Source organism: Ambystoma mexicanum, chromosome 4p (assembly GCF_040938575.1).
Source record: "Ambystoma mexicanum isolate Mex_15411 chromosome 4p, UKY_AmexF1_1, whole genome shotgun sequence".
Classification (NCBI taxonomy): Eukaryota; Metazoa; Chordata; class Amphibia; order Caudata; family Ambystomatidae; genus Ambystoma; species Ambystoma mexicanum.
The window spans coordinates 1201428710-1201445101 of NC_090927.1; the positions used below are offsets into that span (position 1 = coordinate 1201428710).

At 50.8% G+C, this 16392-nt stretch overlaps 1 protein-coding gene across 1 annotated transcript in view; it reads left to right on the plus strand.

The window, feature by feature from the left end:
* Window positions 1-16392, plus strand: part of NPHP1 (nephrocystin 1) — a 1322209-nt gene that overhangs the window by 107538 nt on the left and 1198279 nt on the right. The gene's annotated exons all lie outside the window — the stretch shown is intronic.

Sequence of the window (16392 nt, forward strand, 5' to 3'; positions counted from 1 at the left end):
AAACTTTTATGCTAAACCAGAGACACTTCTCCCCCCCCCCGACCGCCCACAGGCGATGCAGGGATTCCTAAACTCCATCCAGCTCCTTAAAATCACCCAGGCCCAATACGAGGTGCTGGACACCCCTCTGACAGCAGCCAACGTCGCCCGGGCGATGCATGCCCTCAACCCGGCAAGGCAGCAGGACCCGATGGGATCCCGATCAATCTCTACAAACCCATGACTGACGATGTCACCCGCAAGCTCCACAAGGTGATTTTGGAGGTGCTCCATACTGGTCGGCTGCCGAAATCAATGATGACTGCCAATATTGTGGTGTTTCACAGAAAGAGGAGACCGGCAGATGACTGTGGGTCCTATCGACCCATTTCGCTGATTAATTCCGACGCTAAAGTGCTGGCAAAATGCCTCGCACAGAAAATAGCAGTCTTGCCTCATTTGGTACACGATGACCAGACAGGCTTCATATGCAAACAACATTCGGGGGACAACGTATGTCGCCCATTACATGTAAGTGCCGGGGGAACGCAGCGAGAAAACTCCATCCTCACAATCGATGCAGAAAAGGCCTTGGACAAGTTTGCGACTTCATGTTCCTCGCCCTAGCTGACTATGGCCTCCCCCTGTCCCTGATCAAACTGATCCACCTGCTATACAATGACCCAGAGGCGACAGTAACCACCAATTGCCTTACCTCGGCACCCTTCGCTCTTCACTCAGGCATGTGCCAGGGATGCCCACTGTCCCCTCCCCCTCCTATATGCCCGGTGATATTGCAGACAGACCCCCAATGGCAGGGGCTCTGGAGAGGTGGGATGGAGCACCGGGTCACCCTGTATGCCAACAACCTCATTTTATATATTGGCGACACCTCCACCTCCCTTCCACGAGTATGACACCTACTAGAACAATATGGGCCCATGGCAGGCTATCAGGTCAACTGGGCCAAGTCAGATATTCTACCACTGAGGCCGGATGTTAGGAAAGATTTCGTAATTGTAGGGAATTTTCCTTCCATGTGGCAAACCCTAAACCTTTTGCTATTGTTTTTAACCTTGTTCTTCACTTTGCCAGAGAAGTACAGCCTTCTGCCGCACTTCTCTGGGCTTTCGCTCCTTTTCTTATGGGGAAACTGACATGCCCTTAAGACAGTCAGTACCGGGGAACGCTGTTTCCCGTAGTTTCTTTTATCATGTTGCGGCTTTAGTGCAACATGACACAAGAGGGCACTGTAAGCTAAGTTACAGCTCTCTTGGGTCTCTAGCCTTCTACAGGCCCTAGATACTCTTTTAGGATGGTATTTGATCGGTGCAAGTCATTCAGGGACTGGAATGGTGGCAGCGATCGTTTTGTTTATTTTGAGCTCCTTTTGGAGTTCTGAGCACGTTTTTGCCCTGAACCCAAAATGGTGGCCTGGCTCTCCAAAATGGCCAGACCACGAGGCTCCTTTGTCCTGTCCACTGACCGTCTTGCTCCCTTCACCTTCCCCAGGTCGGGCGACCCGGGGCCTTCCTTATTTGGGCATGTACTTTCCCGCGAAACGTGGTTGCTTTCGCGGGCTTCTACATGTCGTTTGTGTGCCTCCAGGGTGTGGGCTGGGATGTCTGGTCCCAATACACATCCTGGGTGCCAGAGAGTCTAGGGTGGTGTGAATGCCTGGGACCACCGTGGTCCGTGATTGGTCCACGTATGGTATGTGTGTTGATGAGCGGATCTCCCATTGGCTCCCCTCCGTTTTGGCGCGAAGGGAACCGTGGATAAGAGGGAGCTGGAAACACCACTACCATGTCGATCTCCTGAGTTCTCACGAACGAAGGAATACAGGAGCCAAGTATCCTGCAACCAAGAGGCTGGACTGAGGAATCGCTGGTGACCCGCTGAAGGAATCCTCCTTTGCACTGCTGTCGTCCTGTGAAGCCCTTTCCTCCTTGGATCGAACCAGAAGGCCTGTACTGGTGCTTCGACCTTTGGAATAGCAGGAACAGCTATTCCCGGCGACTTCATCATCTCCTGCCAAGTAAGCCTTCGGAAGTGTCTCTGGGCCATCCAGTTGACTGACCAGCTTACAAGGGAGTCCTGCTCTGTAACTGCCGCCAGGTTGTGTTGTATTTCGAGTCCTTGTCACTCTCCCACGCTTCGTACACTTGGCGTTCCCAAGTCTGAAGGGAGGAGTGTACATTTGGCTCGAATACACACGGCCGCTCCGTTGTCCTGCTGCGGCAACAAAACTGTGCTGGTTTCGTCGATTGGGACGTCTTTTTGCTCTACACGACTACAAGGCGTTCCCTGCTCTTCTGAACCTGCCAGCTGCTGAAACTAACGTGGAGAAGCCTGGGTCTGCTTGCTTCGGGGACCGGTGAGTAGTTTAGTTAGGATCTGGTTGCCCTCCTGCAGTATCCCATTGCTTTTCCCTGCTGTGTAAAAACAGCACCCTTTTGCCGTACTCGCGCTCTGCTTCTGCTCGCTGTGGAGGCTGCGCTTGAGTTGCGGAACCTGTTCTCCTTCTGCTGTGCACTAACCCGAACTGCCTGACTTCCTCCGAAGAGCTTCCCCTTTTGCCCGTTGGCACCGGCGTGGCAGGTACTTTGAGCACAAGGCTCCACTCTTCGCAGGGCTCGGACTTCCATCTAGTTAGGTGCCTCTGAAGGCGAACTGAGTCTAAAGCGTTATCGCACTGCCTGTTTTCCTTTCCTTTCAGGTGGACTGCATATTTCGTGCTTTGAACGCTTGCGACTGTGTATTTGTATATATATTGTGTTGATATGGTATGTGTTGGTTTAATATTGTGAGATTGTGATTCTCTCGCTACGGTCATTGTTTTAAAGGCCTTAAAATAAATGTGTATCTATTTTTGATATAACAACTGTTTGGAGTAGTTTGTAAGCGCTCTTGCTTTGTGTGCTCACTGCGGGCTTTCAGTCACCCTCACCCCTCTTGAGACCTAGTCTTGACCGCCGCGATCGCTACCTTGATTGGTCTGGCTTGTCCAGAAGTTACCCTGTTCCAAGTAATTAGGTTGGCCTTCTGAACTTCTGCGCCACCAGGACAGAGTTCAGAAATCCGTCTTAACAAATTGGTGTACAGCGGTGGGATACGACTGAAGGTATCCAGTGTTGCGCTCGAACTAAGGCATTTCAGGTTATTCCAAACAGTACACGTAGTGAATTGTTGTAATATAACTTTAAAAAGGCCATAGTCCTATCAAACAGTATGGAAGCAAATACCTTGTTAACTTTAAATGCTTCCAAATCAGAAACGCTGAAAAAGATGTGTGCGGAGAGAGGTGTTTCCTCTCAAGGCACAAAATTGGAAATGATCCAGAGAATCGTGGCGTGGCAAGAAGCGCAGCTTGACGCTATAACTTCCGAGGACAGTGCAGAAGGTGGTGGGGCTGCTCTCACTGGTAGAACCGACGGTTCTGCCGCTGCACTGATCCATCGCGACCACGAGGACAGGGAGGATGTGATGTCTAATGTTTCCTCTGCCAGTGTTGATGGGGAGGCTATGCTTGAATTCAAGAAGCAAGAGCTGCGGTTTAGGCAGCAGGAGCTTGAATTCAGCATAGCCAAACTAAAAATCGAACAGGCAGAAAAACAGAAAGACAGGGATCACCAGTTGGAACTGGCCAAGCTTCAGGTTGCAAATGGATCCAAGGGTCCTAGACATGGGTCTGGGGCTTCCTCTCATCCACGGTTTCCAAAAGATCTGCTCAGTGTGTATGAAGAAGGGAATGACATTATGGACTGGCTGAATGCGTTTGAGTATGCATGCGAGGTTCAAGAAGTTGACAATGCTGATAAGATTGCGTGGTTGCTCAGTAGACTGCCCCATTCTGGCTGCAGTGCCATTATGGAAATGTCGAAGGCTGAGCGGGCTGATTTCGCAATGTTAAAGCAAACTCTCATTTTAAAGTTTGGGAAGACTCCGGCCCAATATTTAAAGCGTTTTCGAGAGTATAAGAAAAAGGAAGGTGGTACTTGGGTATCTTATGTCGCTGAATCCTTGAAAAACTTAACTGGCTGGGTCGAAGGTTATAAGGTTTCTACCTTCGAAGGCATGATCAATCTGGTCATGCTGGAACACATTTTTGCTTCTTCTTCCCCGGAGCTTAAGCAGCATTTGGCCGATTCGAAGGAGATAGATCCTAAGAAGCTGGCCATTGCAGCAGACTTATGGGTGTCACATCGAGTGTCCCATAAGGACAAAACTCATCCTGGTAAGCAGGAGGAAGGGAAAAAGTCCAAAGATATGGAGGGTGGGGAATCTGCTAAATCTTCTTCCCATAAGGGCCACAAAAAGAAAAACAAGGGTAAGACACAAGAGAACTCACAGGGTAGTGGAGGTCCGCCTCCAAAACAGAACTCTGGTTACAATAAGCCTCCCTACGTAAACAGACCCACTGGGGCTTGTTTTTCTTGTGGAGCAACTGACCATGTGAAGGGGGATCCCCGTTGTAAGGTTAGACCTTTGGGGGTCCACTCCGCTAATCTGGCCTTCTCCTCCTACGAGGAAGAAGAGATTACAGGAGCATCCTTCTCCTCAGACTCATTTCCCAGCGGAATAGAGGCTGAGGTAGTTTTAGTGTCCCTGGGTTCCTGGGAGCCTAAAGTCGCAGAGGCTTATGCTAGGATTCCGGATAATACCAAGCACTACTTTAAAGACAGTGTGCTGATCAATGGAGTGGATACTCCAGCTCTTAGGGATAGTGGGTGCAGTCGGACTGTAGTGGATTCTACCTTGGTAGACTCAGAGGAAGTTGCCAGAGCTACTCTGATGCCCACTAAGTTGGCTGACGGCCCCCTCCGTATGTTTCCCGTGATCCCTGTAAATCTTACTTTAAATGGTACAGCAGTCAGGATTCCAGTGAGCATTCAGAGAAACGTCCCGGGAAAGGTCTTGTTAGGTAATGATCTCAGAGCTTTAGGGCTCGTAGGAGACACTGCCGAAAGACCCTACACACGGTCTCAAGCACGGGCAGCATTGGCCAAGTCCAATACGCCGCCCCAGCCGAAGGGGAAACCCAAGGCGAAAGGAGTCTACAAGTCAAGACGAGGGAAAGAGAATATTCCCCCGAGCTCGCCTACCACTGCGGTGGAGGAAGTTGGTCAATCGCCCGGGCCTGACGAGGAGGTGGCGATGCCTGAAGTATTCGACCCCAACGATCATCCTGAACTAAAAGACTTGTTAGTTGAAGGAGGTCCTGATAGGGACGAATTCAGTAAAGGCCAACGTGAGTGCCCATCTCTGGAAGGCCTAAGGAGACAGGCCTGCTCCCAGCTTGAGGGTGAACCTCCTGGGAAGCATAGGATTTATTGGGAAGGTGGACTCCTGTATAGTGAGCCCACAGAGTCTACAGAAGGAGACCATAGGAGGTTGGTGGTTCCCCTTGCTGTTAGGCCCTTCCTCCTGCAGTTGGCGCATGAAGTTCCCCTTGCTGGTCACCTTGGTATGAAGAGGACCAAGCAAAGGTTATCCATGCACTTCTACTGGCCCAAGATGGGGGTGCAAGTAGAAAGTCACTGCAGGAGTTGTGCCTCCTGCCAGTTGTCTGGTAAGGTTGGCGCGACAATCCAAGCTCCGTTGGTACCGCTCCCAGTTGTGGGGGTACCATTTGAAAGGGTAGGGATCGACATAGTTGGTCCCCTTGACCCGCAAACATCCTCGGGCAATAGGTTTATCCTGGTGCTGGTCGACCATGCAACCAGGTATCCTGAGGCCATCCCATTGAAGACTGTAACTGCCAAGTCAGTTGCAAAAGCTTTACTCGGCATATTTACTAGGGTTGGCTTCCCTAAAGAAGTTGTGTCAGATCGTGGCAGCAACTTTATGTCGAAGTATATGCAGGCTATGTGGAAAGAATGTGGGGTCACCTACAAGTTCTCTTCTGCATACCACCCCCAGACCAATGGTCTGGTGGAACGTTTCAACAGAACGTTAAAGAGCATGATTGGGGCTCTGGAGGAGCCCCAGAGAAGAAAATGGGATCTTCTTTTACCATGCCTACTGTTTGCCTACCGAGAGGTACCACAGGAGGGTGTTGGCTTCAGCCCCTTCGAACTTCTGTTCGGTCATCCCGTACGGGGACCCTTAGCCATCGTCAAAGAGGGATGGGAGATGCCCACTCCCCCTGTTACTACCAATGTAGTTGACTATGTGCTAGGGCTCAGAAAACGGATGGTACTTCTGATGGGCTTGGCTAGTGATAAATTGAAGGCAGGGCAAGCGCTGGTGAAACATTGGTACGACCAGAAAGCTTCCCTCATCAACTTTACACCTGGTCAGCAAGTCCTGATCATGAATCCAATAAGGCCTCGGAGCTTTACAGGACAAATGGTCAGGCCCTTACACAGTGGTGGAGCCCCTGGGTGAGGTGAACTATTTAGTGGACCTTGGAAGGCCTGGACAGGCTCCAAAAGTGTTCCACGTGAATAGGCTGAAGGCTTTCGTCCCAAGAGTCGAAATCGCAGCACTGCTACTGGCTTCAGATGTTGAGGAAGAGGAGTCAGAACCTCTCCCCGACCTGTTCCAAAGCGGTCCTTCAGATAGCTCCGTTGAGGGTGTCCGAGTGGCCCCTCACCTGACTTCTGATCAGCAGGCTGAGGTGAAAAGTTTGCTTAGGCAGTTTTCCCCCCTGTTTTCACAGTCCCCTGGTTTGACACCTTGGTGCAAACATAACATTGACACAGGAGACAGTGTACCTACCAAAAGTAGGGGATACAGGATGTCGGATAAAGTACGGTCTTATATTAAGACCGAGGTCAACAAGATGTTAGACCTTGGGGTGATTGAACCCTCTAGTAGTCCTTGGTCCAGTCCTGTGGTTTTGGTTCCAAAAGCAGGCACTTCTGAATTGAGGTTCTGCGTGGATTACAGGGCTCTGAATGCTGTCACCAAGACAGATGCACACCCCTTGCCTCGAACAGATGAGCTGGTGGATACTTTGGGTGCCTCCAAGTACCTCAGCACGTTTGACCTCACTGCTGGCTATTGGCAAATAGCTTTAGCAGAACATGCCAAGGAGAAGACAGCATTTTCTACTCCAGACGGCCTTTACCAATTCCGGGTAATGCCGTTCGGGTTGAAGAATGCACCTGCCACTTTCCAGAGGCTTGTGAATCATGTGTTGAATGGGTTGGACAAATTCTGTCTTGCATATCTGGACGATATAGCAGTTTTCAGTGCCACCTGGGAAGAACATGTGAAACACCTCAGGATTGTGCTCCAGGCTCTTCAGAAAGCCCACTTGACCATAAAGGCTAGTAAATGCCAGATTGGACAAGGCTCTGTGGTTTACCTTGGACATGAAGTAGGTGGAGGGAGGATACAGCCTCTACCCAGTAAAGTACAAGCAGTACAAGACTGGCCTACCCCCACTACGCAAACCCAAGTGAGAGCCTTCTTAGGACTCACGGGGTATTATCGCAATTTTGTGGCAGACTATGGCACCATAGCTGCTCCTCTGACTGCCCTCACAACTCCGAAGAAACCCAAAAAGGTAACTTGGACCGACGAGTGTGAGAAGGCCTTCAATGGCTTAAAAGACTCCTTGTGCCAGGCCCCTGTGCTCAGGGCCCCTGATTATCAAAGACCTTTTATCGTGCAGACGGATGCCTCTGACACTGGGATAGGAGCTGTACTATCACAAGTAGATGAGAAGGGTAAGGAACACCCTATCGGTTTTATTAGTCGCCAGCTTAAGGACAGAGAGCTCAGATGGTCCACGGTAGAGAAAGAATGTTTCTCTGTTGTGTGGGCCCTAAGGAAGCTGAGGCCCTACCTCTATGGGACCCCCTTCACTGTGCAGACTGACCATAAGCCGTTAAAGTGGCTAATGAACATGAAGGGGGAGAATCCAAAGTTGCTTAGGTGGTCCATAAGTCTACAAGGCTTCGACTTCACTATTGAGCATAGGCCAGGTGTCCAACATAGCAATGCTGATGGGTTGTCCAGAATGTTTAACCGACCTGAACAAGAGACTCATCCAGGGGTGGATTAGTTCCCCCTGTCCATAGTCTGGGAGGGGCGAGTGTTAGGAAAGATTTCGTAATTGTAGGGAATTTTCCTTCCATGTGGCAAACCCTAAACCTTTTGCTATTGTTTTTAACCTTGTTCTTCACTTTGCCAGAGAAGTACAGCCTTCTGCCGCACTTCTCTGGGCTTTCGCTCCTTTTCTTATGGGGAAACTGACATGCCCTTAAGACAGTCAGTACCGGGGAACGCTGTTTCCCGTAGTTTCTTTTATCATGTTGCGGCTTTAGTGCAACATGACACAAGAGGGCACTGTAAGCTAAGTTACAGCTCTCTTGGGTCTCTAGCCTTCTACAGGCCCTAGATACTCTTTTAGGATGGTATTTGATCGGTGCAAGTCATTCAGGGACTGGAATGGTGGCAGCGATCGTTTTGTTTATTTTGAGCTCCTTTTGGAGTTCTGAGCACGTTTTTGCCCTGAAGCCAAAATGGTGGCCTGGCTCTCCAAAATGGCCAGACCACGAGGCTCCTTTGTCCTGTCCACTGACCGTCTTGCTCCCTTCACCTTCCCCAGGTCGGGCGACCCGGGGCCTTCCTTATTTGGGCATGTACTTTCCCGCGAAACGTGGTTGCTTTCGCGGGCTTCTACATGTCGTTTGTGTGCCTCCAGGGTGTGGGCTGGGATGTCTGGTCCCAATACACATCCTGGGTGCCAGAGAGTCTAGGGTGGTGTGAATGCCTGGGACCACCGTGGTCCGTGATTGGTCCACGTATGGTATGTGTGTTGATGAGCGGATCTCCCATTGGCTCCCCTCCGTTTTGGCGCGAAGGGAACCGTGGATAAGAGGGAGCTGGAAACACCACTACCATGTCGATCTCCTGAGTTCTCACGAACGAAGGAATACAGGAGCCAAGTATCCTGCAACCAAGAGGCTGGACCGAGGAATCGCTGGTGACCCGCTGAAGGAATCCTCCTTTGCACTGCTGTCGTCCTGTGAAGCCCTTTCCTCCTTGGATCGAACCAGAAGGCCTGTACTGGTGCTTCGACCTTTGGAATAGCAGGAACAGCTATTCCCGGCGACTTCATCATCTCCTGCCAAGTAAGCCTTCGGAAGTGTCTCTGGGCCATCCAGTTGACTGACCAGCTTACAAGGGAGTCCTGCTCTGTAACTGCCGCCAGGTTGTGTTGTATTTCGAGTCCTTGTCACTCTCCCACGCTTCGTACACTTGGCGTTCCCAAGTCTGAAGGGAGGAGTGTACATTTGGCTCGAATACACACGGCCGCTCCGTTGTCCTGCTGCGGCAACAAAACTGTGCTGGTTTCGTCGATTGGGACGTCTTTTTGCTCTACACGACTACAAGGCGTTCCCTGCTCTTCTGAACCTGCCAGCTGCTGAAACTAACGTGGAGAAGCCTGGGTCTGCTTGCTTCGGTGACCGGTGAGTAGTTTAGCTAGGATCTGGTTGCCCTCCTGCAGTATCCCATTGCTTTTCCCTGCTGTGTAAAAACAGCACCCTTTTGCCGTACTCGCGCTCTGCTTCTGCTCGCTGTGGAGGCTGCGCTTGAGTTGCGGAACCTGTTCTCCTTCTGCTGTGCACTAACCCGAACTGCCTGACTTCCTCCGAAGAGCTTCCCCTTTTGCCCGTTGGCACCGGCGTGGCAGGTACTTTGAGCACAAGGCTCCACTCTTCGCAGGGCTCGGACTTCCATCTAGTTAGGTGCCTCTGAAGGCGAACTGAGTCTAAAGCGTTATCGCACTGCCTGTTTTCCTTTCCTTTCAGGTGGACTACATATTTCGTGCTTTGAACGCTTGCGACTGTGTATTTGTATATATATTGTGTTGATATGGTATGTGTTGGTTTAATATTGTGAGATTGTGATTCTCTCGCTACGGTCATTGTTTTAAAGGCCTTAAAATAAATGTGTATCTATTTTTGATATAACAACTGTTTGGAGTAGTTTGTAAGCGCTCTTGCTTTGTGTGCTCACTGCGGGCTTTCAGTCACCCTCACCCCTCTTGAGACCTAGTCTTGACCGCCGCGATCGCTACCTTGATTGGTCTGGCTTGTCCAGAGGTTACCCTGTTCCAAGTAATTAGGTTGGCCTTCTGAACTTCTGCGCCACCAGGACAGAGTTCAGAAATCCGTCTTAACACCGGATATCCCCTGGGACCCGGGAGGGCTGGCCCCTTTCCGCCTTCAAACAGAATCCATCAAATATCTGGGGGTCAACATCAGTGCTTGCATGGAGGACCTTTGGGGCCTCAACTACCCAGGTATAATCGAGCGGATCTGCTCGGACCTCCTCAAGTGAGACACTCTGTCCCTCTCCCTAACTGGTAGAATTAATGCCATCAAAATTAATTCGATGCCCAAACTCTTATACCTGAAGATGATGCTAACGTGCGCCCCCAGCCCAGGAATGTACAAAGCAGTAGACACGGCATTCTCGAAATGTATCTGCTCAGGTAAAGGAGCGTGCATACGCTCGAAGACCCTCGTAGCATCCAAACCTGATGGCGGCCTTGCGCTCCCATGCTGCAAGGGCTACAATCAGGCCGTTCAGATATGCTGGGCCAAACGGTGGCTCAATCCGGGGGAAGGTTCTGGTTGGAAAGGGCTAGAAGTGACTCTGATGACCCCCTTGACGCCTCGATGTCCTCGCCACGCCCCCATCGAAATTGTCAGGACATTTTAACACACTCGGTCATGGTCCCAACCATAACTCAATGGCAAAAGCTCTGATCCCAACAGGGCATCGATACAAAGCTGGCACCCACGTGGGTGGATGTCGATCAAGACCCTCCTCTCGCTAGATCATGTACCAAAACTCCATCCGCAACAAGACATCCATTGGGCACGGATCAAAATTCTTGACCTATGCGATGGCCCTAAAATACAGTCATTCTCGGAGGGTGGCAGAAGTCTTGACCTACACGCGGGACAATGGCTGCAGTATGGTACAATTGGGGCTGCAATAGCTTGCCACACCACAGAGGCCCCCAGACAAACCCACCAGCCCCATGCAGGCAAGAACTTGAGCGACAAGTGGAGACCCACCCACGCCTCTGCACATTCTACTACATGACCATCCCCAATAATGTGGGTAGAAACACTAACCTGGCGGCGACTTGATCACTCGACATTTGTGCCCCGATCGAGACAGGTGACGTATACCAGTACTTCGCAGCTATCCCAGGGATCTGTGAGCATAAAAAAATAGAGAAATTAAATTAAAAATTATCCAAACGCCTTTACTACTCCCAATCGAAAATGCATAATATGGGATTGCTATCCCCCCACTCCCCCTCTGCTGGTGCGGCTGTGCGGAGATCAGCACAATAGGGCACATATTCTTGTCATGTCCGGTGATCGAACGATACTGACAGGCGGTGCATGGGCCCATTTCCCAGAGGCGGACATAGCACTGACCCCAGAAGATATGCCATTTGTGGCCAACTATAAGGACTGGCACACAGACTTCCCGATGTGCAAAGTCATGAACACAGTGCTGTTTGCAGCCCGTAAACTCCTAGTAGTGCACTGGAAGGCACCAGAGCCACCCACCGAACTTCAGCTTTCCGCCATGCTGACCAAGACGTGCTCCCTGGAGAGGAACGCACTTAAAAAAAATGAACCCAGCCAAAGCAGAGGCGACGCGCAAACTCTGGGACCTGTTTGACCCCCACACATAGAACCAATCCTGCATGTGGACTGACAACACCGTCATACCATCGCTCCCGTCCCAACGACACCCAGATTCACACCCGCCCGCAGAACCACTGCAAAGCACATATACCACATCCCATCCCAGACGCCTTACACTTATAACCAGGGGTCAAGTCCAAAAAAATACAGTGGGGGACTCATTAACATACCAACTGAATGTGGCATTGCCAAGAATTATCCTATCAAGGTGCCCTTTGAAAAAAGTGGGGAGACTCCTGAAAAAAGTGGGGGGGCTACGTCCAACTGCGTGTACCCTCAACTTGAGCCCTGCTTATAACATGCAGCAATATCCTCGCTTCACAATTAAAAACCCGATTCCATACAGCAGCAGTAGTTGTAGCTGTTAGCAGTTGGGGGGGTTTCACGGGGGAGGGAGGGGGGGGGGTTGGAAGCGAGAGAACAGTTCAACGAGACAATGATTATTCACAGGGACACGTTGACTTCAGCTGTGACTGGCGCCGGAATGAAGAGTTTGTGCTCCCCATCCGACCTACACTTGCTAGGGGGGCGGAGGGAGACCGAATGTACCCGTGTAACGTTTTCTTTCTTATGTTGCATATGTCTGTTTAGACTATTGGTAATTTGTATGATGTTTGACACATATGTGCAGAAAAAGAAGTAAAAAAAAAAAAGAAATGGGGAAAGATGCATTATTTTTCCTTGTGCTGATAACTCTATAGCCAAAATGCCATCCCGTTGTCTGCCTCCTCACTCCACCACGCCACAAACCACCCACTAATGAATTTCAGGCCTTTAAACTACTAGAAACAGCCCTCGTTGGTAAGATGGTTGCTCTCGGGAGCATTTGGCTCTCTAGCCGGTCAGCGGTATGCTTTGATCATTATTCATGGATGCAATAGGCTTGCAAGCTATCACAAATTCCATCCCCGTCTTCCATTCCTGCTCTTACTTTGGCAAATCTTTAAACTTTGCTTCCCCTGTTCCCTTTCTCTGGCCGTTTGTTCCATCCCTCTGTATAGCAAGTCTGGATACTCTTGGCAGGGGCTCGATCAGTACGCCATTTTCTGCACAAGTCTCAACTCTGCTTAAACCTCTACTGTTGTGATTGGCGCAGTATCGACAAACTATTACCATCTAAAAAGCATCCTGATCTAGCGCCCAGATGCTTCTACTCCTTGAACAATCTATGACAAAGGTGCTACGATGGGTTAAATTCGAAGGTGTCGGGTGTCCTCGCTATGTTGTTTACCAGGGATATTGGCTTCTCCCTGGATTCCTTCTCTACACACAAATCAGTATATCCTTAAGCGCACTGTCCGTAGGTTTTGTGAGACTGTAGAGCCTGGTTAACATGCTAGTCAACTGTACTTGGTTCTGTACGCCATTTCCAAAATAAAAAGTGTGAGAAAATCCCCAGAACTAAACCGGATTAAAATCAAAATTTCACAAGTCCATTGTAGAGCTGACACATCTCTCCGTGCATGGAACACGTTGGCCGACTTCTCTTATGTAGAATTTAAATCAAGTTTGCATTAACTTTCATTGAAGGGTCCCCTACTGCTCGCAACTTGGGAACAACCAAAACAAAATTTATTTGGTGAAAAATGCCTAATTGGCAAGCGCACGAGAGCAGATGTACTGAAACTTTGCTCCTCTTTATGCAGTAGTCCTGAAGTGTAGGCGGTCACTTTTAGCTGGTTTGGGAGCCTTGCAGCTCTGCTACTTTATTGATAATTCACTTTAATTTTCAAGGCTGTGGTGCACTGCTCACTTGCTTTTTGGTTTGGATTTCGGTGGGGAGTTTTGTCCTTGGGAGAGGGGTGGCAGTGGACTTTCAAGTCCAGAACTCACCTGATCTGATCCAATTTCAAGGTTGTCTAATCGACAATGGGAATCTTGGTGGCACCATGACTTTCTCTTCCGTTGACGCCGCTCACCTTATACAAAAGCAGGGCTAATTTATTTCACAACAGTCAAGGGCTAGGTCACCAGGATTAGGGATGACATTGGAAATAGAAGGGTTATCGTATGGGTACTTGTACATTAGATAGGTAAGGTGAATCACTTAAGGTTGGCAGTACGGCGGTCTGTCTGCTTCCACTGTCGAGTAATTCTCGGGCTGGGATCCCGTCCACCCTGATGTCCATGGTATATGGTCCCTTGAACCGGGGACCTGGTTCCGCTTTCATAAACCCAATTTTCATCGGCACTGTTCCTCTTCTTCGGGGGCAAAAGCGGGCTATATGGCCCCATTTGCCACAGTCATAGCACTGTGGTTGACGGAATCCTATAGCCAACGTGGGTGGAACTGCCTTTCGGGGCTGGGCTTTTTCTCCTCCTGTCGGGGAGGGCGTTCCTCCACTGGTCTCCACCTTGGTAATGTAGCTCTAGGTCCCTTGGATATATGTGATTCATTAAGGGGTAACATGCTACGGTTGGATGGGCCTGTCCCAAAAGGTTTGTTCCTCCTTCTGGCCTTTTGGTAGGCAGAAGCGATGTCCACTGCTTCTGCTAAGGTGGGCCGGTGATGTTGTCGGACCCACCTTTGCATTGGAGGGGGAAGGGCCTCAATGAACTGTTCCAGGGTGACCTTATCCAGTATATCTTGTATGCCTGGGCCAGGCACTTGCAGCCATTTCTCTACGAGATTTTTCACTCGATAATAAAGCTGACGCAGATTCTCTCCGGGTTTAAGCTTAGTGTCTCGTAGCTTCATCCTGTAGGCTTCCTCATCGAGACCCAAACGGTCTAACACTGCCTTCTTTATTTCGGCATAGGGGGTGGTTCCGTTAGGGTTTACCGCTTGGTAAGCTCCTTGCATTATGCCTGATAGCAAGGGGGCGACGTACTGTCCCCATCGGTCCACGGGCCATTGAGCATTTCGGGCGATTCTCTCAAAGCCCGTGAAGAAGAACGCTGGGTCTTCGCCTTCCTTGAACTTTTGCAAGATGGCGGAGGGGACCATAGGCTGGTTTCGGTAGCTGGTCACTGCATCTGTTAGGTGAAGGATGGTTTCATGTTGCTTCTGCTGGGATTCTGTCTGGAGGGTGCCCTGCAATTGGATAGCCTGTTGGAGGGCCTGGCGGTCAGCTGCCGCCTGCTGGGCCTGTATTTGGAGGAGCTGGTGTAGCTGTTGCCCATCTGACAGCGTTTGGATGATTTTTTCCATGGCGTTCTCTTACCCTGCCGACTACGCCACTTGTGACAATCGGGACAGAAGCCGGTATTGATGCTTGAAAGAACTTTATTTCATTCACTGTTAATGTTCAGGGATTAAACACTAAACGAAGGACCCCGGCTTTTGTACAGTTACTTCACTGTGTGTTCAAAGCCTGGGGTATATATTCCTTGTGAAGGTTCTCCTACTCACTCGGGCCTGGATAGGCCCACCAGTCGCTTCCACACTCCTCTCCTTCTCCCTGCAAAGAGCAACCGAAATGCCATCAGGCCTTTTATACCCAGTCCTAGGCTTGTAAGAGGGCCAATCAGGGACCAGTCCCTTCCCCCTCCCTCTGATTGGTTGAGACTCGGGGAGCCCTCCCTCTAGATATAGAGCTGCCCTCCCCCTTCCTGTTCCCTTTCTCCTGTTGGTTGAACCCAGACCTCCCTCCAAGGTTCCAGTCCCTTGGTTGCTGCCGCTGCACACGTGTGCAGCATGGTGTGGGACCCTCCTACAAGCTCCGCCCCATGTGTATGGTCTCCTGGGGTCTTCCCTACGCCCTGCCGGCCGTGCGGGATGTCTGGGGCCCGTTGGTGTTACAGGCACAAGGGGGGGGGGGGTTTGATTGTTTCCCGTGGCAGTGGGTTGCAGGGTGCTTTTATCCCCTCCGACGCTGAGCGGCCGGCCCGTGCCTGGTGCTCGAGTACCCGAGCTCGGCCGCCGCCCAACGCCGGAGGGAAATGGGCCGGCCTGCAGCCCGTCTGTCTGCAGGCCCGTTCTGCTCTGCCGCAGCATCAGCGACCCGGACCAACCCGAGAGGGGCTGGTGCTGCGGCAGTGAAGGCAGCCCCAGTGATGGAGGCCGAGCAGGTGTCCTCGGCACCTGACGGCGCACCCACAGCTCTTCCGCAGAGCCCCGCTCATCTCCTGGTTGCGGCAGGCAGTGCAGGCGGTGCCTGCACTGCCGCCCGAAAAGGTGTTCTCCCTGCCAATCCCACAGCACCCCGCTGCAAGCCCGGCCCCGCACCCCCAACGCCCCCCTCCATACCGCCATCCCCACAACGGCTCTCACAACCAAGGACACATGGGCAAAGAATCTAGGATCAGAGCTCTCTGATGTACAGTGGAGAAATATGTGTTTACATACTCAAAATGTTTCCTTAAACTCCAGGTTTAGACTTATGCAATACAAACTCCTGAACAAGCTTTACTATGCCCCCAGGAAGCTGGGTAAAATGCCTGGCATGGCAGAACAGTTATGCCCACTGTGCCATCACCCAAACGCTGACCATCTGCACATGTTCTGGGAGTGCCCCTCCCTTCTGGGTTTCAGTTATAAAGACCATGTTAGACATTGTCAATATTTCAATGGTCCCCACCCCACTGGGAGCACTATTCGGGGGGGTGGCCTGCATTTTCCAATAAATGTCTCCGCTCATTTGTCAACATGAGTTGCATGATGGCTAAACAATGTATATTGTTCAGATGGAAGGACAGATGCTGGATGTCTCGGGAGAATAGCTCAGTGGGCAGCGTGCTCGCCTGGGAAGCAAGACGACACGGAGCACCACAGGTT